This window comes from Aulonocara sp. 'chitande type north' Nkhata Bay, linkage group LG17 (genome assembly GCF_057382095.1).
Source record: "Aulonocara sp. 'chitande type north' Nkhata Bay isolate Kocher_YH1m ecotype deep benthic linkage group LG17, A_spYH_male_GT1.1, whole genome shotgun sequence".
NCBI lineage: Eukaryota > Metazoa > Chordata > Actinopteri > Cichliformes > Cichlidae > Aulonocara > Aulonocara sp. 'chitande type north' Nkhata Bay.
The window spans coordinates 25,911,021-25,936,321 of NC_141360.1; the positions used below are offsets into that span (position 1 = coordinate 25,911,021).

The 25,301-nt window shown below is 42.3% G+C and overlaps 1 protein-coding gene across 5 annotated transcripts in view; it reads right to left on the reverse strand.

Moving 5' to 3' along the window:
* Positions 1-25,301, reverse strand: part of syt1a (synaptotagmin Ia) — a 222,212-nt gene that overhangs the window by 113,255 nt on the left and 83,656 nt on the right. For 4 of the 5 annotated variants that reach the window (XM_086270276.1, XM_086270272.1, XM_086270278.1 and 1 more), the window contains one exon: positions 6,395-6,475. The gene's annotated coding sequence lies outside the window, so the exon portion shown is untranslated. Of the gene's footprint in view, positions 1-6,394; positions 6,476-6,575; positions 6,668-25,301 lie in introns of those variants that run through there. The other variant, XM_086270274.1, reaches the window with a different exon arrangement.

A 25,301-nucleotide genomic window follows, 5' to 3' on the forward strand; every position in this document is an offset into this window, starting at 1 on the left:
AAACAAAACATGCAATAAGAGGCTCTAATGTAAGTGTCCTGTTAATGTTGGTGGCTTCAGTTACACAATGGACCGGAAGCCAGCACAACAGAGCCAGCACTGCACAGGCAGGAATGCATTTCTTACTTAGAAATTCCGACACCACTTCATTTGCGCAAAATCTGACCTTCAATCCAAATGTTTGCCAGCGACCAAGCTGCTCTCAGTGTCAAAAGACTCGACCTCCAACCTAAAGAAACATCTGGAAGTAAATTCCTTTTTAAAAGCTAACGTTAGCCTACCGCAACTACCTTGTTTTAGTTGTGGTAGCTACCAGGGTTATGTGCCACTTCATTATCTTCGATGTAGTATAGCTGTGTGATTTATTACTATTACCGAAGGTTATAGTTCATAGACAGCAGACTGTTAGACTTGATGGATAGAATTAACAACCTGCTAACTGCAAATAATCATGTGCAGTTCTGAACGTAGTCTATGAACTAACCTCAGCTAATGCCAGCTAACAATGTTAGCTCGGTGGCGAGTAGCCTTAAGTAATAGTAATCAATCACACAGCAACAGTACATTCATGTAGTTGTAAAAAGCACGGCAATATATTAAGTAAATCAAAGTATTCAGAATATGTTACTCACATTGAATAACTTAATGGAATACATAACAAACTACTTTTTTGGGCCATGGAATACATTTTAAAAGTAACCTTCCCAACACTGTTTATTTATAACAGTTGTCTTCGTTTCCTTGCCATGAAAGGAGGTTAACTAAACACAAAAAAACAACACAGACAGAAAAAAAAAAAGATCTGTATCAGCACTGCCTTTCGGTCAAATTAATATTTCATGCATCAATATCAGCGGCGGCCCAAAATTTCACAAATGTGCAAAAGACCGCAGGATTTACAAAGACTTTCTATGTACATGTTCATCCTTTGGGCTTGGGCTGTTTATTTATAATTCAAAATAATCTATAAATCCTTCACATCTGACCACAGATGTAAGATTTACTCAGTCTATGCCCTATTTCTAATCCATTAATTCAGGCTTTTAAAAGTTTCCATCACTGATTCGAGTTCATATAAAACCACATGTTACATGTAAAAACTTTCCGTTTTCTTCTATTTACTAAAAGTAACAGTGAAAATACAGACATGTAATTTTTCTGTGTGAGCGATGGTCATAGAACTCATGGCTGTACACGCTCGCACAACGTTGCTCAAAAAGCTTCCCGACTATGACACAAAGATAGTGATGATTAACACAGCGAAGAAAATTTTTTTTTTCCCTCATTTCACATTCTGTCAAACACAAAACAAGCTCATGCTTAGTGCTTTAACTACTGAAAACCAGTGGATTGTTGCTATGCAACACTTAAATATGTTCGAGGTGCTACTCTCCCTTTACCTTTCACTAACCTGTACTCTGAGCGCTGAAAAAAAGAAAAAGAAAACTGCACTTTCTTTGTGCTGTCAGGCTTGGCCCTTTCCTCTCTGTAAATGCAGGTCTGTGGCAAATATGGAGCCTTCTGCGGAGTCAGAGATCTAGTGATAAAAAGCAGCTCCTTTTTTCCACTCAGCTCGTAGCAGACAGCATGCTGATTTACATAGTGCAGTGACAAGGATGACAGCTGCTGCCGTGTTCCGAGATGGAAAATATATCTCCGCTCCTTTCACATCACAACCCTTCCTCTTTCCCTTTCCGCCCACTTCCTGTCATTGGTGTTTCTGTTGCTCGACACCACTGTTTCCAGGTTAACGGTGAGATTAACGGGAGAGCAGCATAATGACCCAAGCGCAGAAGAGAGGGGGGGGGGGGGGGCGAAAACAAATGTAAGATGCATTAAATACAGCATGAAAAGGAGGAACTGGGTTCCCAAGTGGCTTGCAGGATGTAGCAAATATGCATCAGCTTAAACTGAATGCCCTGTTTGTCACTTTGCTAATAGAAGGTTTAGAGGTGTATCAAGTGAAATGACACTATGCTTGATTTTCAAGTCACGATTTTGGCAGTTGATTATGAAAACAAGATAAAAAGATTTTTGCTCCACATTTGGCTTCATTTGGATGATTAGTTTAAAATGCCTGGGTTTATTATTAGCTTTCCCAATTAGTGAACATGACAATGATGGTTCAGAAGACAGGGTGGGAGTGGAGTGGCCGGTGCTTTGCTGTCCACTGGTGATAAAAACAGCCTTAGGTCAAAGACTGGGAGGCTTTTATTGTTTCTCTCAGGGGGAGTGTTGGTGATGGGTGCTGGCTATCGTCTGTTCTTGGAGGACATGCAGCAGTGCACATAATCAATGTCATGCTGAGCCAGTGTACATGTATCGGTGTGGGCGTGAGCACATGTGGGAGCAAAATGCACGCCCTCTGATAGGCTAAGTCCACCGGCCTCTGTGGATCAGACGATTGAGTGCACTAAGATCCCATCTAACAGAAATAACTCATTTTCATGTCTGATTTCACACCCTCTCGCTGTGTTCACTGTTATCACACAGAAGATGTAAAACACGTTTAATTAATTCACGAAACTGTGTGATTTGCATTTTGCAGCGGCAGAATATGCAGCGCTGGTTATATTCAAAATATTATTATCAATTAATGTAATTAATTTTAGATTACACAATAAATCTAACTCGAGAAGCTGTGTTTTTAAAGTGCTTTGCATGCAGGTGTGTAAAACCATGCATTAAAAATCAATAAAACGGATCGATGAAACCCTGACTGACTCATATATCACTTTTATTACAGCCGAAGCAGATTAATCAAATCACAGTGTTTTATAAAGTGAAATGAAGCATTTTGCAGTGGGAGAGGGTATTTTTCCTGTGTATTTTACACTAGGTGTTAGCCAGGAAGATCATTGTAATCATTTAAAGGAGATCCAGCAGAGAAATTAGCAACATAATCCAGCTGATTCAAATGTAGCTTTCTGTCAAATTTAGCACAATATACACTTTTTCCCCACTTTAACATAAATTTCTACTTTAAGACAACTTCTTTCTCTTTAAAAGAGTGATCTGGGAGTGCAAGGATATAAAATATCAATGGTTAATATTTAATGAATCTGTAAATATTTGTTAAAAATAGCGAATGTGATAATAAATAACGTGTTTAATATTGTATAACTGCCATGCTTTCATGAGGATAAACAGCCCACCACCTGCAGCTCCTCAAAGCCAGTGTAGCAACTTCTGGATTTGCACTGGATTTGAACCCTACTCTTCTAGGTGAAAACCCTGGAAGAGTTAAAGTTAAAAGGTGTGTCTAGAACCTGACCAATCAGTAGTCTGCCATTTACACTACAAGATCCTGAAGACGTTGAAGCTATAGGAAAAAGCAAAGTATCCTCGACTCCAAGCAAACAGCGACTTGATACTTCTGTGATTTATAGTCAGTGTGGCAAAGAATCCAACACCCCATTTGTAAGCTTTGCCAGTGTTGCAGGACTTGTAATCGTTCAGCCAAACTACCTGGTTAAGTGCTACGTACTGATGTTGATGGACTTCAGCGACAGTCGGTACTAGTTCGTTAACACAAATTAAGTCTAGTAAATACTCAAACACTGTTGTGTCTGCGCCTCGCCGACTGTTCCCCTGCAACCAAAACACTGAATCTGTCATTCCTCGCACTATATTATCTAATCACCACATGAATAATCTTTACAAACAAGGCAACGTCCTGCATAATTTCCCTGCTCTCACATTGTCAGCTTGCAGCACATCCCGTTTTTGGCCATCACTCCGAAAGCTCCATTTTTCTCTGACTATGGGATCTGTCCACAGGAGGTGGTGCTGAAATTTCACCCTGCGCACAGGACCACTGTCCATGGTTCTGAATCAGCACTGCACGGCCTGAGCGCAGAGGCACAGGCTCCCACAGAGAGAAAAAAAATAAGAATTTTGCTGGCTGGATGAACGGATGGAGCAGCTTGGACTTTGTCTCAGCTGGGACTGTCTGTAAGTGGCAAACAAGCCAGAGTCTCAGCAGGCAGGGAGCTCCACGCCCTGTTTGCTTCAGAGCTGTCACATGTGACAGCGTCATCTACAAAGAGATGGGGAGCTGGAGGTCTGAATACATCCCTTAGATAGACAGAAAAAACGATTGTGGCTAGAGCTAGGTCGGACATTGCCTGCCTCAGTAGAATATCCTAAAAAAAAAAACCAGCTGAATGTGTGACACAAAAGAAAGACAGCAGTTGCACTTTTTCGATGATCAAAAGCCTTTTCTGTTTTGTTTGGGGTTTTTTACATCCTGCCTGTGTTTTAAAATTCAGGCCGACACATTGAGGATGCAATTCCAGTGGGACGTTGTGTGAAAAGAACGGCTGATCCCTGGTCATGAGAGGCCAACCCCACTCCATCCTGTCTTTCCCTGGAGTAGAAAAGCCAGCCAATCAGAGAGGACGAGGCAATGAGTCACGGAGAGAGCAGACCGCATCCAGTGGACCGAAAGGAGCTGTCTGGCGCTCTGGGCAGCAAAAGCGGTAACGTCCATGGATGGAGCGATCCGCTCAGGTCTCCAACACACACAAACGTACAGGAGATACATGTGATTTACAGATAGATTGGGATTTTTTTCTCTAAGTTTCAATTAATTTAATGTAAAAAGTAAAAAATTTCCCTCTTCCTTACCATAGTTTATGACTCTTGCTCTCTCTTTTATGAGATTTATGAGAGAGTTTATTACTCTCAGATATTACCAGCCCTCAATAACTCACAAAGCGCCCACTGTAACGTTGCAAAGTTGTGTGAAGGTCAGCATATTGCTTACTTCCACAACTCAGGCCGAGATGTGTTAAAGCTTTGCAATACTATAGCACGGTACCTGACATTCAAGGCTAAACGGCTGTTTAAATAAACAAAAACACAGTGAATAGGCCATGTGAACGAGTGCCTGAGACGCTCATTAACTATTGATGCGAAGGGAGCTCTCGCAGTCAGATACGTAGCACACAGCACAGACACCTACGTGCAACACACACAGTTGTGAAATCACATGACAATGCCAGCGGGTGTAATATTTTCCCAAAAAAATGATTAAATTATTCTCAAAGTGAATTAATCTTATTAAATAGCTTCCATAAATTACTCATGATCTTACACATAAATCAAATGATAACAATGGAATGAATATGAGAGATGAGCAGGTTTTTCATGTCCTCTACTGGACGTACAAATCCATTTTCCAATGAGCCACAAAGGCGCTGCGGATGTGAAAAGAATTTATTGGACCTTGTAGGAGAATAAAGGATTTGGAAGGTGATGGGAAAATTTAGTAAAACCCAAATGTATTGGTTTTGAGCCTGAAAAGACTGGAGCTTTGTGCTGCCTTGTTCTAGCGCAAGACTGACAGACGGGCACTGTTTGAACCCCCACAATCTGCCAACTTTCACCTCTTTCATGTCTACTGTACCTCAGCTCGCGTGGATGGATGGGTGGAGGGAAGAATTCGAAGGAAGAGAGATCGACTAGTTCATTTCACTGGAATCTGGGATAATGAGGCCAGAGAGAGCGAGAGAGAGAGAGGAAGAGATAAGGCACGACAAAGGGGAAATGACAAACGGTGGGGTAGGCAGCACGTTGATTCGATTACAGCACAACTTCTCATTAAACGACATAGAAAGCCAGCCCTGGGTCAGGAAGCCACAATACTAAATACATAGTGGATACACCTGCTAAGAGCAGCATGTTTGTTCTCTTGGCTGTAGGGCAGTAATGGTTTCCTCTGACTGTACCGCTGCCACCCTGAGACAGCCGTTGATCTGGAGCTCGGGCTAACCCTGTGTGGGACTCTGCTTACTCCCCCTCACCCCACCCCACTCCACCCCACCCCACCACCGTCACAACTTAAAAATGTTGAAGCACACCGAACAAACATTTTGAGCAGTACCACAAGAAAAACTGATTCCACGTGTAGAAAGTATTTACCGACCCACTATTAGAACCACAAGCACTTTCTCCAATATTAGTCTAATCTTGGAAATATGTTTTGTTTTTTTTTTGTTTCCCTTTTTAGTAAATCCTGTCAATGTAAATCTGACGTCCTGTCATCCATCTGTCACCCTGGATAAGCCCTTGTCAAAAAGAAACGGCACCTCCTACCCTTCCTCCTCCTCTTCTCTTCCTCTATACGACCTGACTCTTCCAATCACTATTACAGTACGGAGTCCTCAGAGCCATGTTTGCTGACACGCTCAAGCTCACACACACGCACACATCACAGGCAGCGTGTTCTCTGGATTTCAAGCGGGCATGCGGTATTTTTTAAAGCAGCACAGCAAAGCGGAGCTCCCGTGCCTTTTTGACTGTAAAAACATGCCGTCTCCATCTCCACGCTGCGATTCTCCACTGTTACCTTTTTGTGAGGGGAGAAAACAAAATAAAAGACATCTCTTACCTGGCAGCACGCTGTCTACCCTGGGTCCTCTTCACAATCCCAGGAAGGGGTTCAAGTTTGCAGCGCGAGCTCGATGTGACACTTTGAAAAGAAGGGGGAAAAAAAGGAAAACCAAAATAAGTGGCTAAAAAGCAATGTCCCCCTTTATTCTTTCACACACGACGGCTCAAGAAGCACTCACGATCATACACTTGAACACCCAGTTGACAGCTCCGGCAGGCGAGCAGCTCACTGTTCCTTCCCTCCCTCTCCCTCCCTCTCTCTCTCTGTCCCTGACACTAGCCTCCTCTCTTCCCGCCCACTTACTCCAGCCCCCTCCCCCAGCTTCTCTCTTTTTCCATCGGTCTCCTCACTTGCTCTTCCTCTGTCAGACAAAATGCACACATCCCCTTATTCTCTCAGCTCACTATTTTTTTTTTTTGACATTTCCCCTCACCCGCTCACACGCTCTGCTCCGTGAAAACAAATATCAGTCGGAGGTACTATTAGATGTGCATTTCCACATGCCATCTACAAACTTATTCTTGTTTGATGAACCATTTCAAAAGATATTTTCTCTCGGAATAAGACAAAGCCAGTCATGAAAGGCTAATAACATCAGATGGTGGGATTAATGAATAATGCTAATGAGGCGTTCATACTGTATACGATTTAGAGTCCCCACTGAGAGCCATCCCTTAATTCCCCCCCTCTCAACACTCGTTCCCCATCTTGCTGTCTCACTCCATCTATCCCTTTCTCTCTTCAGGTCTCACTAGTGTATCCGATGCTGCTCACGTCCCATTCTGCAGACAGCTAGTCAAGGGCATTCCCAGAGTAAGTGTATGCAAATGCTCTGCCTCGAGGAGCTGCCTCGTGTCCCTTCGACACTCAGCCGGACCAGATGTGGCACATGGCTCTTCCAAGGAGAGGGCAGCAGATGCAAAGGCAAAGGAGAGCCAGCAACAGCAATCTTCTCAGCAGTCGTGACCTCGCTTCAGTGGACACATTGAGGCCGACGGCACCTGAACTGATACTCTGAAATATACGAGAACCTAGGCTGACTTCCAGCTTTAGTTTGAGGGCAAAATAAGATAGAAAAGAGCCCTACACTGACTGAAATATCTGATAATATTTCTGATTAATATAATATATGATACTAAAATGTTACGTGTTAAATGCTTTATCCATTTCCACTTTTATGGTCATTAATAATTCATTGTTTACTAAGTAGCTTGTCAAAATTACACATGTACAAGCTATGCTACATTCACTGCCCTGCCTCTTTGTCAAAGGTGTCAGTATTATGGTGGATAATGTTAGTTGAAGTGATCCTGGGACATGTTATATCAGACAAACTGTGCCAGTACATTTTATTGAATTGAGAAATGCGTGCCCCTGAAAAATCCTAAATCCTTACTCAGTATTTGGCAGTATGTTCTGGGGTGCCCCATTCTTCCATGTACATATTAACAGTAGAAAACTGACTGACTTACCCCATACACAAAACAGAGCAAGAACTGAAAAGAGTGGGGTGTAAACCAGCTAGCATGGCAGGCAATTTGACTACCCTTAATTTTAGTTATAACATATTTTTTCAGTCATGATACTTGGCCACATCCAGTGATTTGGGCTGTTATGGCATGATGTCTACAGTTTTGTCATCTTTTTCTTTTGCTTCTACACAAAAGTGGCCCATAAATGGAGCAGCCATCTCAAGTCTGTGATCCCTCTATTTCATCATATGCCATACATCCTGTCACACCAGCCCTCTGCATGTCCTCCTTCACTACATTCATTAACCTTCTCTTTGGCTCTTTTCCTTCTGCCCAGCAGCATTAAACATCTTTAGCCCAGTATATCCCTCCCTTCTCTCTTACTGTCTTCCTCCTCTCCTCTTCCTGTGTCTTCAGACTAGCACACTTTCCACCAGCACCCTCTGACCAATCTGATATGGAAATCTTACTAATGACCTCCATGCTTTTGCTGGGTTTCCTTCCTGATGCAACCCTCCCCCTGGTGCTTTGGACTGGAACTAAGAGTACACTGGCTTGTGACACTGCATTACTGTACAAGTAACATTACAACCCAGACATAAAAACCTCCTTTTCATGTGTTCACATGTGGAATCAGTGACTAAGAGTTCCACGCCTCCCTGTTATGTTCATCTGCACTTCCATCGATAATCAGCCAGGCGCTCCTCTTCTTAACGGGTCATGTGTCATCCAATCATCCTCACTCAATGAAATCCTTGAATCCCTTTAGTGTTTCCTTGTTTTGTCTACAGATTAATAATAACACACGTGAACAGTATCCATTTTCTTCTCTGCAACAGATCTGCTACATGAGCTGGGAGAGCAAAGGAAGTCTGCAGCAAACTGTAACTCTGTGAGATACAGTATGTTTCTGCAGGCTTGAACAGATGTTACATGTGTGTGCAAGTGTGTCTGTGTGTGTCTGCATATGTCTATGGAGAGACCCAGTGTGTGAATAAAGTGCACAGGCTGATAAAGCACAATGAGACACATGGCACTGCTGACAGCAGCCCACACACACACACACACACACACACACGCATGAGAGCTAACAGACATATAGGAGGGACAGAGGCAAAGCAAACAGGGAGTATGTGTTAATGATTACCAGCTAGCACCCTGCCTGGACTCAGGCACAGCTTCTCTGTACATAAGCTTTGGTTCACTGGTTCTGTGCGTTCTGTGTGCGTTTCTTGTATTGTGTAGCTGTGGGGGGATCGATTACTGGGTAAGGTGATGTGGCCATCGCAGATTTGCAGCTCAGCAGTCTTATGGTTCGACCCTAATGAGAAGAAAGGGAAGTACATTCATGCTGAGCTGTGCAGGCCATCCTCTATGGAGAATATCTGTTGTGTAGCTCAACCTAGTGTCCTAAACACACAGGCCAGCACTTCAGAGGCCACTCACTATCGCAGCTAGGGGCTGGAAATTGTAAACCTGAAACACGTCTATGCTTATCTCCTTGCGAACGTAAACTGGCTGGAAGTAAGATAATAGTTTTGGCCAAATAATTTCCCTGAGACAGAGAATAAACATTTGGGTAAGTTTATATAATGTGTATGCAGTATAATGAGTTGTTTTAAGATTAAAAATGCCCTAAACGGGAAAAATGCAGGCAGCTGTCAAATCACTGCAGCTTAACTGAGAGTCCGGGTCCAGATTAAGGCCCTCTGTTAATGTCACTGAGCCCCAAAGGTACAGCAAGAACCACCCAGACACTGAAAGACCAAAAAAAACTTTGATTTGTAATGTCTGCACATCATATTCTGCAGGAAAGGAAAAATATTTCCTCTACTGAATTTTACTGAAACTTTACAAGTAATGGGGGAGGCTTCTATTCAAAATCCACAAAGTTCCCTCCTTATTTAGTTTTGCTGGCACTGGTCTTGCATGTACAGCTGTGAGCTGGGAGAGCTGGTTGATTGGGTTTAACAGCGTCAGACGCCAACCTTGAGCCTGTTTTTTTCAGAATATGAGGTTGGCAAGGTGGAGTAACTAACAATTTTGTGATTCAGGAGACCGTGATTCATGTCCAATTTGGATTTCAGTTTTTTTACATTTTGTTTTGCTGCATTTTCACTTCAGCCTTCACTTGCCAGGTATATTTAAGAATCAAAAACAGGCTTTGGTTTCTGAAAGTATTGTGGCTGGGACTAAATTATACCCCCTGAAAACAGTAACCCTGCATGCTGAAAATTTATGCTTACCCATTGGGTTTAAATGTGATGCCAAGGGGCCTTTACAAGCGTCCATATGTAAGTGCTTAGGAGCGAGAAACCTATTTCAATATTTCCATGACCCGCTGCACCGCGGCACTGACACCAAAGGACACAATGTGTTTATCTCAGGACAAAATGGCAGTGGAGCCAAGAACTGGCTCCAAACGGCCAGTCAGAATCCAGACTCAAAACTCGTACATGTAGGTTTTCAAATCATATGCAAGCCCTACACAGTTTCTGCACCATGTTCATACACAATATTAAAAATGAAATAAAACAAAAAAGTCAGGATCAGTGCTAGCCATTCACATTGAGATTTTATAATTTAGATTTTATTTAGAGGCCACCGTGGCTCAGGGGGTTGGGAATCGCATCTGTAACCGGAAGGTCGCCGGTTTGATCCCTGGGCTCTCTGTCCTGGTGTCCTTGGGCAAGACACTTTACCCTACTTGCCTACTGGTGTTGGCCAGAGGGGCCGATGGCGCGATATGGCAGCCTCGCTTCTGTCAGTCTGCCCCAGGGCAGCTGTGGCTACAACTGTAGCTTGCCTCCACCAGTGTGTGAATGAATAGTGGTATTGTAAAGCGCTTTGGGTGCCTTGAAAAGCGCTATATAAATCCAATCCATTATTATTATAAAAAAGGTCAACTCCCTCCAAGCCCAGTCTAAAACAAACATTGTGTCCTCCGCTCTCGAAGGAAACTTTCATTACCTCTGGTTTTGCACAGGTTGATGGAAGTCACCCACTTCAACATTTCAAAAGAAACGGGCAGGGAATATGAAGAGGAAAACTAAGAGTGAAAATCTTTCAGCCCAGGAACCCGTCAGTTCAACCGAGATTGAACAAGAAAGGAAAAGCGAGGAACAGAGATCAACAGTGTGAAAGAGGAAGAAGAAGGGCGAAATGGCATTTAGAAGAAAAAGGCGGTGAAATAAAAGGAGATGGGTGAACAAAAAGGACAATTTCCTAAATGTCACGGGCATTTGAATGGTCACCTTTGGACACAGCAAATTACGGGTCTTATTCAAGCGCTGGATGTGAAGCAGTTAGAAGTAGCTTTTGTAACTCATCTATACAAACCTTAATCACTAATAATTTGTTCTCTCTTCCACATAGCTGCCCTCAAATTTAATTGCAACGGAACAACAATGTGATGATTAAAAGTGAATACCATAAAAAATTATTCAGTAATTCTTCATGTTTCACATTTTTGATTGATATAATTAGAAAAATTGTTCTCCCACCAAACAACTGCAACTCTAGTTGTCTAGTAACTCTAGTTTTTGGGTGAATTGTGATCCCCAGGTTATTGTTTCAGTTAGCTCAGTATCTTTGGAATAAATTAAATGCATGTAGGTATATCTGTGTATTTGTGATACATGTTTGTGGATGCATAGAGGCATTGGTACATTGCCATGATAGGAATCATGCGGTTACATTTTGGATGAAAAACAAGGTGACCGCTGGACTTTCTGCTTGCCCACAGCCATGAATTCAATTTAAAAATCATCATTGTCTGCCCTTGGCAGCATATGGTGCTTCTTCCAACTCCCAATTTAAAGTTTCATCACAGGAAACTTGCATTTCTGAACTTTATGAACTGATCATTCCTCTCTGGTCTATCGGCTCCAGTTAATCCTAATTCATCCAATCACTGCACGCACTTATGTGTCTCGTCACATTCAAAAGGACTACTTTTCTTAATTGTCCATCTTACTGATTTAACAATCACCCACCTCCTCCGCCCCAAACACCAGAGGATTCAGGATACAGGCAGAGGATCCCCTAAAGAGAGCTAAACCAGCCTCAGCCACACTGCTCAAGCAATTTGTGCCAAAAAACACTCTTAACACATCAAGTCATCGCGGCTGTTTTCTTGCATCCATATTTTTTTATTCAAAGTTGAATTTTTGGTCAAATAAAGATTAGCATCAACGGATTAGCAAACTCATGTTTGTCTGGCCTTTGATGGCCCACCTGCACTGGCTCTGCACTGCTTTACTGGAACTGCATGCAAATGGTTTGGTTCATAACCATTTAGACAGGGTTTAAATTCCCCAGAAATCAGATTTCGCTTTGCCCAAGTGAGTGAAATTTGATAAGAACAAAAGGCAGATGTCATCAAGAATCCAAAAAAAAGAATCAACAAATGATTTTCTTCTTGAAATAATCATTGAATGTAATTTGGTACTAGCATGGATTTATTGAAGTGTAGCCTAAAAAAGATCTGTGGTAAAGGATCTGAAGGCCACTGATAACAAATTTTTTCATATCTAATCTCATTTTCATGCGTACGTGGTCCATTATGCTAAGAAATGCTTAATGTTTCCCACAGTCACGATTTCTGTTCTGCACCTTCAATCACAAAAATGGCACCAGTGACTAACAATGACACCGACCTCTGCAGATATTAGACTCATTCTGAGAAACTGGCACAATCATATTTTTTTCCCCCTTTAACGCATTCAAGTTGTACTGCTTTGACCCACCCAGACTATCCAGTGCTAATTCTCTCTGCTACTGAGGCATGCATTTCCAAATGGAGTAAAGTAGCCCTAATTACAGCTGATGCGCTCATTTAATCTCTCTCTCTTTCTCTGTCTTTCTCGGATTCTCTCCCTCCGCCCATCTCTCTCCACCGCAGGCAGGAAGCTGCCACGAATCACTTACAGCTTTATCGTCGGATAAGTGGCTGTTCAAATATGAAGCTATTCAGAGAACTCCTTTCAGTACACACAGGTGCTTCCTTTCAACACCACCCGGCTTCTCTCGCTCACATGCGTGCGTCAGATACTGTACACAAACTCCCACCTACACACAGATGTACTCATGCAAACATACAGGGCACAACATTACACACAGAGCACCTGCTAGGGTCAGGAGCACATGCCAGTGTCACTGAGGCCACGCAGATGTTTGGCTGCCATTTGAAGGTACAAGAGGTCCAGAGGAAAAATGACAAACTGCTGTTATCTACAAATTTTCTATTTTTAAATGTCAACTACTGCAGTGAGTCTTAATGTTAAAGGAGCCATCTTCTTATGTTTGCAATAATTAGCCACCAATTATATATACTTATTCCATTAACTGCCGTTCAGAGCAGCATATGAAGGACTCTTGATTTGTTTACAACTTTTTAGGCCAACACTTCTGTACTGTCCATTTATTTGGGGTTAAGAAAGTTTGTTTTTGCTCGTCTTCTTATTAAATTTCTAGTTATTATCCTGTCAAGTTAAATTGTGATGGTGTGAATTTGACGTATTGGAACATCTCTCCAGTGTCTAAAAGCCTTCTCTGAAAACAGGAACTCAGAGTATCTGTCAAAACTCCCTGCATCCTGTTATTGGAAAGTCAATCACAATCCAAACAAACAAATCTTACGCATGGAGACTAAATTACAATGTAAAATGTTCAAAACATTTTCAATATTCAAGTAACTGGCAAAATATAAAGTTTTCATACAAATGAAAACTGCAATATGTTTAAAATTCTACTAAGAAATATTGCAGTATTAACTAGTAGTAGACATTAAAGCTGCAAAAATCGGGATTTAAAGTGAAAGAGAACTGTCCCTAATTAATGCAGTTTCTTTTTTTTTTTTCTTTTTTTTTTTTTTGTCCCGTTTGGATCTGTAGCCATCAGAATTGTTGTCTTAAGGCCAAGAAAGATGCCAAGCGGATTTATTTTACCAAGTGGATCATCATGGCCTTGCCATATTGGTCCATTTGATTGACCTTTATTATAATTATGAATTTATTTTATTTTCAGTTGCTACAAACGGGACAGACATGACTGTGGGATAGGACAGGGAGAAAGAATGAAAGAAAGAGAGGGGGAGAAAGAAAACCAAAGGGGAGAAGAGACGGTGAGAAGGGGGGGGGGGGGGGGGGGGGGAGAGAGAAAGAAAAAACAAACAAACAAAAAAACAAAACACCTGGGTCACCTGTATGGAGAAAAAAAACAGAAGAGAAAGCAAACAACAAAGAGCAACATAATAAAAAAAACGGCACCATCACAATAAACTAGCTAGCAGTGGATATCAGTAGATACTAAATAATAAACGATATTGTGCAGCACGCAAGATAGACAGCGCACAATGTGCTTTGAGGCAGCAGCCAAGAAAGCTGTAGTCCGCGTCTGTGAATACCCATGTGTACACCTGTGTGCATACCTGTGTGGATCAGCATGCTTGCATTCCAAAGGTTTCTCCATGTAACGATCTGCTAGGGAGTGTGGGGGGGCCACAGCCCCGTCCTCCAGGGCGTGAAGCAGGTGTGGAGGAGATCAAAACTCCAGACATCCAGAGGCCCCCAGAACACAAGAGACCAAGGAAGACCAACAGAGGGGCAGCCGCGCCACTGTCCCAGTAAGAGCTGAGGAGAGTCCCAGATGAGGGCTCACTCAGCAGCTGCGGAGCAGAAGCCAGGGGGAGTTGCAGTGACGCGCCCGTGAGCTCCGCCGGCCGCCAGCTGTGCCTGAGTGACCGAGCCCCAGGCCGAGAGGCCGGGGGCACCCCACCTCCGAAGTGGCCCGAGCGAGCCCCAGGCTCCAGGCCCCGATAAGCGGCCGCCAAGGAGTGAGCCGGTGTGTACCCGGACTCCCATACCCGGACACAAAGAACCACCAACGCACCGACACCTGAGGGAGTCCGCCACTGGCAGGGGAAGTGGTGGTGTGGGGAGATAGGCCTCCAAACCTTGGAGGGCCTGAGATGTCCCCAGAGAGGTGGCGTCTGACACCCAACCTGACATATAGACACAGACATACAGGCACACACAGATACAAACATCCATTCCCACCCTCATGCTCTCATATGCACTTACTCCACACTCAACCAACGTGGAGACAGACATAAAGAGACGCTGTACACACGATCACACTCCCCAAGCGTACTCTATGAACCGGGTCTAGGTACCCTTGCCCCTGGAGGGGGGAACTGCACCCAGACCCAGGTGGTGTTACCTTTTCCCTGCGGTGGGGAGAGGCAGACCGCCCCGACTCCGCAGCAGCAGGGAGGCCCCACACTCCAGACCGCAGTCGGACGGCCAACTCCTCCTAGCCCCCCCGCTCCAGCAGGCCGCAGAGAACGGGGGTGAGAGAAGACTCCAAACCTCCCTCCACCCGCTCATTGTAGTGTTGATGCATGTGTGTTCTAAGGTGCAATTAAAACCCAGGAGGGCATGGAGCTACCTGCCAGAGAGCAGCAGGTAAGCGCATAGTCCCTCCTGCTAGCCCTCAATGTCTACGTGTATTTAAAATTGAGAGGTGGGCAACGACGCCAGGGGTGAGGTGTACACCCTGATGGTACTTTGGACTCCGTGTATCGTGCCCACCCCCAAGATCCTATATGTATGTGTAATGAGAGTGTGAGTAATGTGAATGTCTAAGTTGTGGGATAAAATTGAGGCAGAGGCAGCCAGAAGGGGACAGAGGGGGGGTAGCCTCCTCTGCACCCTGGTGACATACCCCTACTCCAAGGCCCTGCATGTGTGGGTGGTTGTGGTGGAGCGGGAAGCGGGAATTAATGCAGTTTCTATTAATTCTGTGCATCTTCAGCGAGAATTTTAGCATTCTCCGCTAATGGTTTACACGCTAGTTTTTTGGGTCTCGCCAGCTTTGTTTCCAGATTCATGATCCGGCTATTTTTCAAAAACCAGAGGGTGAACCCACTGTAGCTTTTAGCGACGCAACAGTAAACATTTAGTGGGTGAAGAGCCAGAAGTTTATCTTGACTTGTTAGACACCGAACCAGAGTCTCAGCATCCACTGAAGTGTTGCACTTGAAGGGAACTGGACTTCTTTTCTGGTTTGTAAAGACATTTCACCTTTCTTGTTCAGTTCTAGAAACTAATGGAGAGTCCCACGTATTGACTGTCTTTGGAATTGGCTTAGAGTTATTGACCAACCCGGTAATCACACAACTCATTGAGGGTTACATGATCCAAGGTGTTAATCAAGGGATTAATGTCACAAGCGCCAATGGTGCATTCCATCTGAAGTCAGAACTTCCTGTTCCCCACCTGAGATTTTGAACTGGAATGCCCCCTTAAGCCAGACAAAGTCAGAGTGCCCGACCGATCTTGACTTTACAATCCATGAAAGTATGTAATCTGTACAGCCACCATTGTGTATCTGGCTGAATAAGCCATTCGGAAAACATTAAGCGCAAAACCAGAAGTGTTGTGTAGCAGTGATTAAGTGAAACAAATCCTGGCATTCCTTACTTTTACAAATTTACTACTGGCATGCACTCAAATCGGGAATGACATTTCTCTCAAATTAGGAGGAATTCCGACATTCAACTTCCGAGGATGTTGGACAAGGTGTGAAACCTCAACATTAACATCCTTAAAAGAGTTTCCCTCCTTCAGGTCCAGATGTACCATGAGCACGAGCTCATCACGAGTCTTGTCACAATGAGCTGGCTGTTTTGTGTTGTGTATTGACCAATGGCTTTATTCGTACCTTGGTTCATGTGACCCTCAACGACTTACTTGATTACCTGGAGTTAAATACCTTCATCACTGAAGAGGCCTCTTGGATTAAAAGTGAAATGTCTTCACAGTCAACAGGCAGCCTGGTCCCATTTAGAGCTGCTCGCATTTCACATAAACAAATAAGGGGTACTTTGCCATAAATACAGCAACTGAGATACAGTAAGGTGACAGCACTTTCTGCACCATCCTTTCAACATCCTTATACTGATCATCACTGTGTGTATGTGCTAAAAGAGAAATCAATTCCTTCTTTGCTACTAAAACCAGTTCTGAAGTATGATTTCACTAACATGGAGGATTAAGCAACCGTGTTTTGGCTTTTTTCTTGAAATACGATTACAATTTTAATCTTGAAATTTCCACCTTATTCTCAAAATGATCGACAGTATTTGCCTCTTGTAGTGTTTTGATTACAGCTGCTTTTATTGCCCTCAAGTAGTAAGCCTCGTTAATGGTATATCCATGTTTCTCTGAAGTGGATTGCTTTGATCTTTATGCATCATACTGTAAAGGTAGATAACGTGTACAAAATGGTCTTTATTTCTTCACCCCTTTGATTCTGAGCGTAGCGGTAACAGTATTAATATCTTTTCTTTGGTCTTAACAAAGAGCATGATGCACTTGAACCACTGCAGTAAGGAGCATGCTATTAATGACTTCATTGTCTGCTTTTTTTCAAAAAGCCTGTGGAGTCTCTGTCTATAAATCCACCTTCTTTCTCCAGAAAGCCCTGCTAGCATGCTCAGTAGCCTTTATCTCCTCTGTTTCTCTGCTAACTCCAGTCACCAGGCGCTGCTGCTCACGGAGGTCACATCCGATTCCTCCCAGCAGTAATAATTACGACATTCTTATGGAGAGATGAGTTGCCCTTTTGACCTGCGAGTCCCCTTGACACACACGTGAGGAGAAGAGCATCGTGAGAAGAATTCACCAGGACTTATGACTAACAGACTTTAGACTGAAGACACACGAGACAGACAGACACACCAGTGAACGTAGTACATCTTGCATAAATAAGGACACTAAGGAGCATCTGTGTGCCGACGGGAACGGTGTGTTGGGTATTTTTTGGGGAGGGTCCCTGTCTGGGACGGGATTGAGGAGTCAGCACTGCCTGTTAGAGTGCCCCGGGCCAAGTCTGTGTAGGGGACTCAGAAGGGGGATTAGTGGGGATTTAGAGAGCAGTAATTACCCTTGCCCACTGAGGGTTTGGTAATTAAATTACCTTAGCAACCCTGGTACTGCCCAGCCACACAGAACCTCCAAGGTCAGAGCGAATGAAATTTTACAATATGCAAAATTTACTTTGTATTGTCATCGCAAAATCATCTGCTGTTAAGAACTACAGCTAGTAATTGTTATGGAACCTGGTTTTCTCTATGTAGAAATACTATTTCAGGGACCTCAGCTGTAAAGCATAACATATGCATTTATTATAAAAACACTTGGTGCTTCTAGGAGAAGAGAGATGAGCGCACATATTACAGCAAGTACGGTGACTCACTTCTGAGTTTAACCTCACACAGGAAACTTTTTTGTACCCTCTCCTATGTCTGTGTCTATTCTCCCCTTTAGATAAAGGAACACAGCAAAATGCTACACTCTCCCCCAAATAGCCAACAAGCAGCTGGGCTGTCCTTTAAGCCTCTGCAGAAGCAAAACAGAAAATGCCAAACAGAAGACAGTCAGGTCATCACTCTACAAAAAGGCTCCACCGAGCCTGAACCTTCCCTTCCACGACTTCCCAAATAGACCGACTCACTACAAATAAAGGCCCTCACACTCATGAACTAATAAATGGTTTTCACATATACATCAAACATGCAAATAGAAACTAATGTTCATCAGAATTCATTATGCTCTTTTTTCAGTGTGAGATTCCTATTGTGTAAATAGGCAGTGGCTGAGCTGTGTGTGTTTGTGTGCTTGGAGAGAAGGCATACATTATGTTAAAGTATACTGTTATTATGATTAACCACAGCCATAGCAATTTGAAAGCACTACAGCATTCAAGTGGTGTGATGCACGGTTGAACGTAAGCTTTTCAAACCTGAAACTTCCATCAAGAAGCAATTACATGGTTAACTTCTACAGATAGTTGTGACATCGAGTAGATTAGCGGTTAAGTGCGAAATGAGCTGAGGTTAAAGAGCAGTGGATTTGGAGTGAGACAAAAGAGAGGAAGAGAAGGAGAGAAGGGAGAGAGGAATGCGTGGGAGTAGCAGCATCTCCCACGCAGGCACGATCCATCACTGAGCAACACTCGCTCGTCTCAAAGTGACATACAAACGCCAGCAACAACTCCTGAGCAGAAATGCAATCTCCCTCTACATACATGCCCATGACTCTAATATTCAGAAGCACTATATATGCTCTGGATTCAATTTACATCAGCACATGAAGCTTAGGGCTTGCTGCTGACTTTTACTTCAGTATTTTATTTCAAAATGTGCTCAATGCATGGGCCATAAAGCTCCTTCTTTATGGCTTCTATAGATCCAAAAAGCTGCAGGCGCATGATAACGACCTAAACCTCCAGCCCACACTTGCTGCATAAGCATTTGTGTATGAATGTGTACTCAAGCACATGCAAGCAACGTACACATCAAACACAGACCTACATTCATCAAAAGGAACGGGAAAAATCACTGAAATGTAACTCATTACCTGACTTTCCCAACAGGAAACTTTGATTCTCTGTATTGAAAATGCGACTGCATGTTCTGTAATAGCTTTCTTCTGCACCTTCAAGCTTTATGATGGAGCGACCCTTATCTAAACACCCACCATTGTATTGGTAAACCAAAATAATGATCCGACTCCATCGCCAAGTGAAGGCGATAGATCAAAGTGACTGAACTAATTCAGTGACTCAGACAAAAGCTTCTGTGAAAATAAATTGCTTTGAGGAGCTGAGCTGGTTTATTCTCAGGTACATCAAACACATTAAACAAAGCGTGCACAAAAACTAATCACTGATGGATTGTTTTCAATAAGAAGACTTTTTGTTAGATTATTGTTTAAGATGTTAAATAAATATAAAATGCTGTCATTTTATATTCACATCATTTGGCCCCAATCAATTTGATAAGAACCAATCATTTGGCTATTAGCAGGAGGTGGAACCGAAAGGGCTACAGTTGTGACAAACTGGCCTTTAGGAAGTGATGAAAGGAGGTATGGTAAAGGATGCCAAGATGCCCTCATCCTCTTTTGGAGGACACAGCCACTCTTTGTGTTACGTCTTGTCAACTAAATACTGAACTGTCCCAGCACTCCACAACGGTACGCGTTCTTGAACTGCTCACGCTTACCTTGTGGTAACTGTCCTTTCGATGACACCAAACACTTTTAAACAAACTTCAACAGATCATCATTGCGACGACACTGTTTTCCAATTACTGACATATTAAAATAACATTAGCGACGAGCGAGAAGAAAGTTCGGCGCCTTCAAAGTCATCACTTATTATCTCCACGGGGATGTTTAGACGTTAATACCTGATGTGGTTAATGGCTTAGAATAAATTTTTGATTACACTTTGAGGTCTGAAATAATGAAAAATGCAGTTCTGCTAGGGTTACATTTGCACAAACAAAACCTTCAACTGAGTACGACTGCTTTGTATAACCTCTCTCACTCCTTATATGCTTACTGGGTGTCATGCAATGCCTACTATACTGGCAAAAGTTATTAGAGTACATGTCTGTTCTGCCTTCATGCAGATAAAAGCAGTCTGGTTACATCCGTGCCTTGTTCTGCACAATAGATAGTATAATACCTGGCATAACAACTGCTCATTAATCAGAATTGAATCTGTCTGTCAAGCACCTGTGTTTGGGATGAAAATGCAGCCTGCCATATGTCTGCTGGGACTGCAGAAGATATTGTACATTAGACATTCATAATCCTAGACATGACAGGAGGATTTCTCTCTCTCTCTCTTTTTTTATGTACTAGTTCCCACAGTTGCGGGGGGAAAGCAAGGGGAAATGTGGGTATTGGCAGCTCTTCAGAAACCAGTCGATCAACACTCGTGTCACATAACAGTACCGTTACCTTCCACTGCAGCTTGCTGGAACATGTAAAGGACAGCTGGTGCCAGATACCCTGTATAGCTACTGATGGGTGTGATGCTATCAACTTGGCAGAATTAGACCGCCTCACAAGGCAATAATTACAACAAGAGATCTTAATCTCAACCTTGTGAATGAAAGGAGAAAAAAAATGGGTGTGTGTGTGTTCATCTGTGATGAAAATTGCCCACTGGCATAGGCCCTGTGGAGTCACAACCCCCTGCCAGTGATCCCACCTACAGCAGTCACCTTCACAGCGCCCTTCACAGCCCTCGGTACATTGCATGTATTTACAGTGCAGAACTAGCAGTTCTGATTATTCAGTTCACAGTGTTGGGAAAGTTACAGATTACAGAATACATGCTCCAAAATGTATTTTGTAACATATTCCGTTACATTACTCAATGTGAGTAACATATTCTGAATACTTTGGATTACTTAATATATTGTCGTGCTTTTTACAACTACATGAATGTACTATTGCTGTGTGATTCATTACTATTAAAGAAGGCTACTCGCCATACCAATAGCAACTAGATGTTTAAATCTTAATATAAAATGAGTAACAGTAGGGTAGACATTAGGTAAGGCTTCACTTTTTGCAGCGATCTCGTTTAGAAAACTATTCCACGCGTATATAAAACATGTCCGCAGCTCCGAACCGCAGTAAAGGGATCTCTCGCTAATACGCCGGGTTCCCTGACGGGCTCGTAGCCGAAAACTAGCTTTACTTTGTTTTTGGGTCAACTTTGCTAGCGAGAGACAGAGAGAGGCGTTGAAAGGCTGCTCCAACGGAACTTATTGTTTCAGAGGAAAACACGAACACAGTGTACAGTCGAGTCTTAATAGCTTACTTACAACTGGGCTCGTCAGGCACTCTTTTTAGCTGCAGTGGTTATTATTATATTTACTTGCTTCCAGCTCCCGTTTCTGGTCGGTCATTTTTTGAATAATAATTTTTAAAAATATTTCTTCACGTCATTATGCGGTCGCAAGTAGAGGTGACATGGGCCGCGAGATTGAGACACAGGCATTAGAGCCTCTTAATGCATTTGTTTGCGTTTCCACCAGCGTGGAATTATCAAAAATAGAGAGGGCATAGCCGAACATATGAAACAGGAAATGACCGTCGTGTAATCCATTTATTTCAACAAAGTAACTGTATCCTGAATACCACCTTATTAAATGGTAACTGTAACGGAATACAGTTACTCATATTTTGTATTTTAAATACGTAACGGCGGTACATTGATTCCGTTACTCCCCAACACTGTCAGTTCATGATCTTATGACTGTGGGGCTGTTTCCTAAAATATACATTCAGACATGTACCTTTCCCACAACTGCTGCACATCTGCAATCCACATTGCAACCCACCCCCAACCTAGCCCCTCCTTTTATGCTGTATCCAATTTAATGCCATACTATCTGACTAAATCAGTATAATATCTGAGAATAACTATTCCCTTTTAACTGCAATATTTTTCACACAGGACTAATATAACTAATATTTTATAGGACCCCATAAATCACTATTCTGCTGCTGTGTGAATTAGAGCAGTAAAATTAAGAGAGAGGAAAAACAAAACTAATCACACCAAAAAGTAAAATCCGTCTGAAATTACTACCCTTGATTGGCACAATTTTTCATCAACACCGATCTTTCTTAATCAAAACACAGTAGACAATTTGCACTGGAATTATTTGACAAATTACGCACATGCTGTACAGACAAGGGGTTCTCGAGTGATTACGATGACAGATGGTTTCAACAAATATGACAAATCACTGGACATCAGTGGAGAAATTAGACCTGTGCAGTGAAAGCTGGTTTCTGAAAAAAACAATAGTGAAAGATGGAAGAAAAGGAAGGTGCATACTGTAACATTTAGTGTGTTTCACTCTATTCTCTGTTAGCTTCAGATCCGTATTTATTCTCTGGCTAAATGACAAGCCTGGAGGCAGAACACTGGGACTTTCAGTTTAACCCTAATCTGCCCTAATGGACGCTGGTGAATTGTATTGTTTTAGCAATGAAAATTGAGGCCCTGCTTAGAATCACAAAAAGAGAGAGTGGAGAAGCACCCCTTTCAGTCCATCTGAACTACATGCTTCTCACTTTTTCTCCCTCTCGTTCTTCCTTTATCTCTCCATGGACTGCTCTCTGCCACTTTGGATATGTCATGGGCAATAAGGATGAAAAATTGGACCGCTCTTTGGGTCCGCGGCCGGCATGCAGGCTCCATCCTTCCACCTTCACATGCCTGGAGGAGGCTGAGTTCCACGCTCCCAAAACAAAATAGGATTTAACAAGGCCAGAATCACTCACAATACCTCAGTAAATAGCCACTGAACCCTGCCTGAACCATCACTTGCAGCTGAATACAGACTTTAACATAGAAGTGTGGAGTAGGTGGATAGAGCTTGACAGTAAACGGAGTAGAGCGGTGCTTTGAATCCACCATAAAATACAAATGTAACAGGTTTTATCAAAAATCATCCACCAAAGTCAGCATGAGTCAAGTCTGCTTTTCCCTAATGGTTCTTCCATTAGGGAATGATAGTTCTTTTCTGTTCTCTTTCAACACACATTTCAATTAAAATCCATCTCTTTATTTTGTACTCCAACTTTTTATTTCACTCTGGACAATAATCACTTAGCCATTTATGTTAGAACAAAAACAGGACTGCAAAATTATACACACTAAAATAGAATCGCTTAATAATTGTAAAAACCCCAGAAATTTAAATTACTGATTCAAAGCAATTTGTAATTAAAAACGCGTGGTTAAAATTTGTGTCAGGCAAATGAGGGGATTATTTTCTGTGCTGATATGGACTCATTACCAATTTGTGTGGAAACGTTTTTCGTTAGTTTCCACACTGCTCGCTATATCAATTCTGATTGCCAAAAATCTATTATTCAGACTGTTTAAAAAAAAAAAGTTCTTTACTTACAAATGAGTCAAATAAACCTGAAATATCTGGTATGCCTGGCAAACACTGGGTTAGAGCCCCTTTTACCTTTAGAACTGTAGCTTCAGTTTCCTGTTATTAGCCACGAGTGACACGGAGTGGGCTTCTGCTCCTGTAGCTCATCTGCTTCACAGTTTGACCTGTTGTGTATTTAGAGATGCTATTCTGCATGCCTTGGTTGTAACGATTAATTATTTGACTTACTGTCTCCTTCCTATGAGTTCAGCGACTTCACCTATGACCTCTGGCACCATGCAAAGCATTTTCACCCAGAAAACTGTTGCGCACTGGATATTTTCTAATTTTTCAGACCAAAATCTAAAAACTCTGGAGATGGTTGTGTAGGAAGAGCCCAGGAGATCAGCAGTTTCTGCTATATTCACACCAACAACAACCATGCCACATTCAAAATTGCTTAAATAACCTCTGTTTCCCATTCGGATACTCACTTTACAATTCAGCATGGCATCTTAACCACGTATACAAGCCTAAAAACACATAGTTGCTGACATAAGATTGGCTGGCTTGCTTTTAAACAGGTATACTTAAAGAAACAGTGGATTGTGAGTGCATGCTTACATCAATATAATTCATAATATCTATAATCCATACTGAAATGTCCTGCATTGTCTGATGGACAGTCCAAAATATTGGTGCCATTTTTCTGGTTAACGCTTCACCTTAATGATTTTAAACATTAAAACTGTCCCCAGATCAGCATGCTTGAAATAGTCATTAACAGTTCCAGGTGGCTAACTAGCATGAGGGACATGCACACATGGCTAATTAGCACATCATAACATAATGCCCAACTAATATTATTCATCCTATATTTACACACCAGCTGTTAACACCAACACAAAACATGGTCTGTATTGTAATTTGATGACAAAGCTTGGCTTTGGCTAATATATCAATAGTGTCCACGCAGTTTACCAGCCGCGGCTTCCACATAATCCTCCCCGTTTGTCTGCGTTTACATTCATACACTCGGTTGCTGTACTTAACTTTTACAAAAGATTTGACGGTCCTTTCATTTCTAATAATATCATATTGAGAGCTGAACAGCGCTGGAGGCAGGTCAGACACAGTGATAGTATTTCACATACGGGAAGGCAGAACCTAGAGCATGGATGCTTGTGCTGTTAATTCAGTCTGTATTTATTAGTTTATTTATTTTTACATACACGCAAATGCTAAAAAGAAGATACAAGCAGCCACATCTTGTTATTAAATAAAAAGATTAGTCCAAAGCTAATCTTTCAGCTCTATTTAGGATTAAACCGCATTCTGAAAACAAAATGCTGAATTAGGTTGGAGACGTTACTGAAGTCATCTGGAAGAAAGTACTGAAATTCTTGAAATCCCTGCAGTTGCTGGGCAGTCATTTTGAAACATTATCCGAATTAACATTAATTTGAGTGTTAACCAGAAAACGCATGCATAAGATAAGAAAATTCAAATAAGGATAAAAAAAAAACCATTTTTCCTCCTGGAAGTTGTACTTCGACAAGCGTCTTTGTTGTTGCAGAATTTTCCCTCAGTTCAGGATTTCTTTTAAGTGCAGAGCTTCTCTTAAAACACCTCGCTGTGCCTTTAAAATCACACACTAATGAGGAATTCA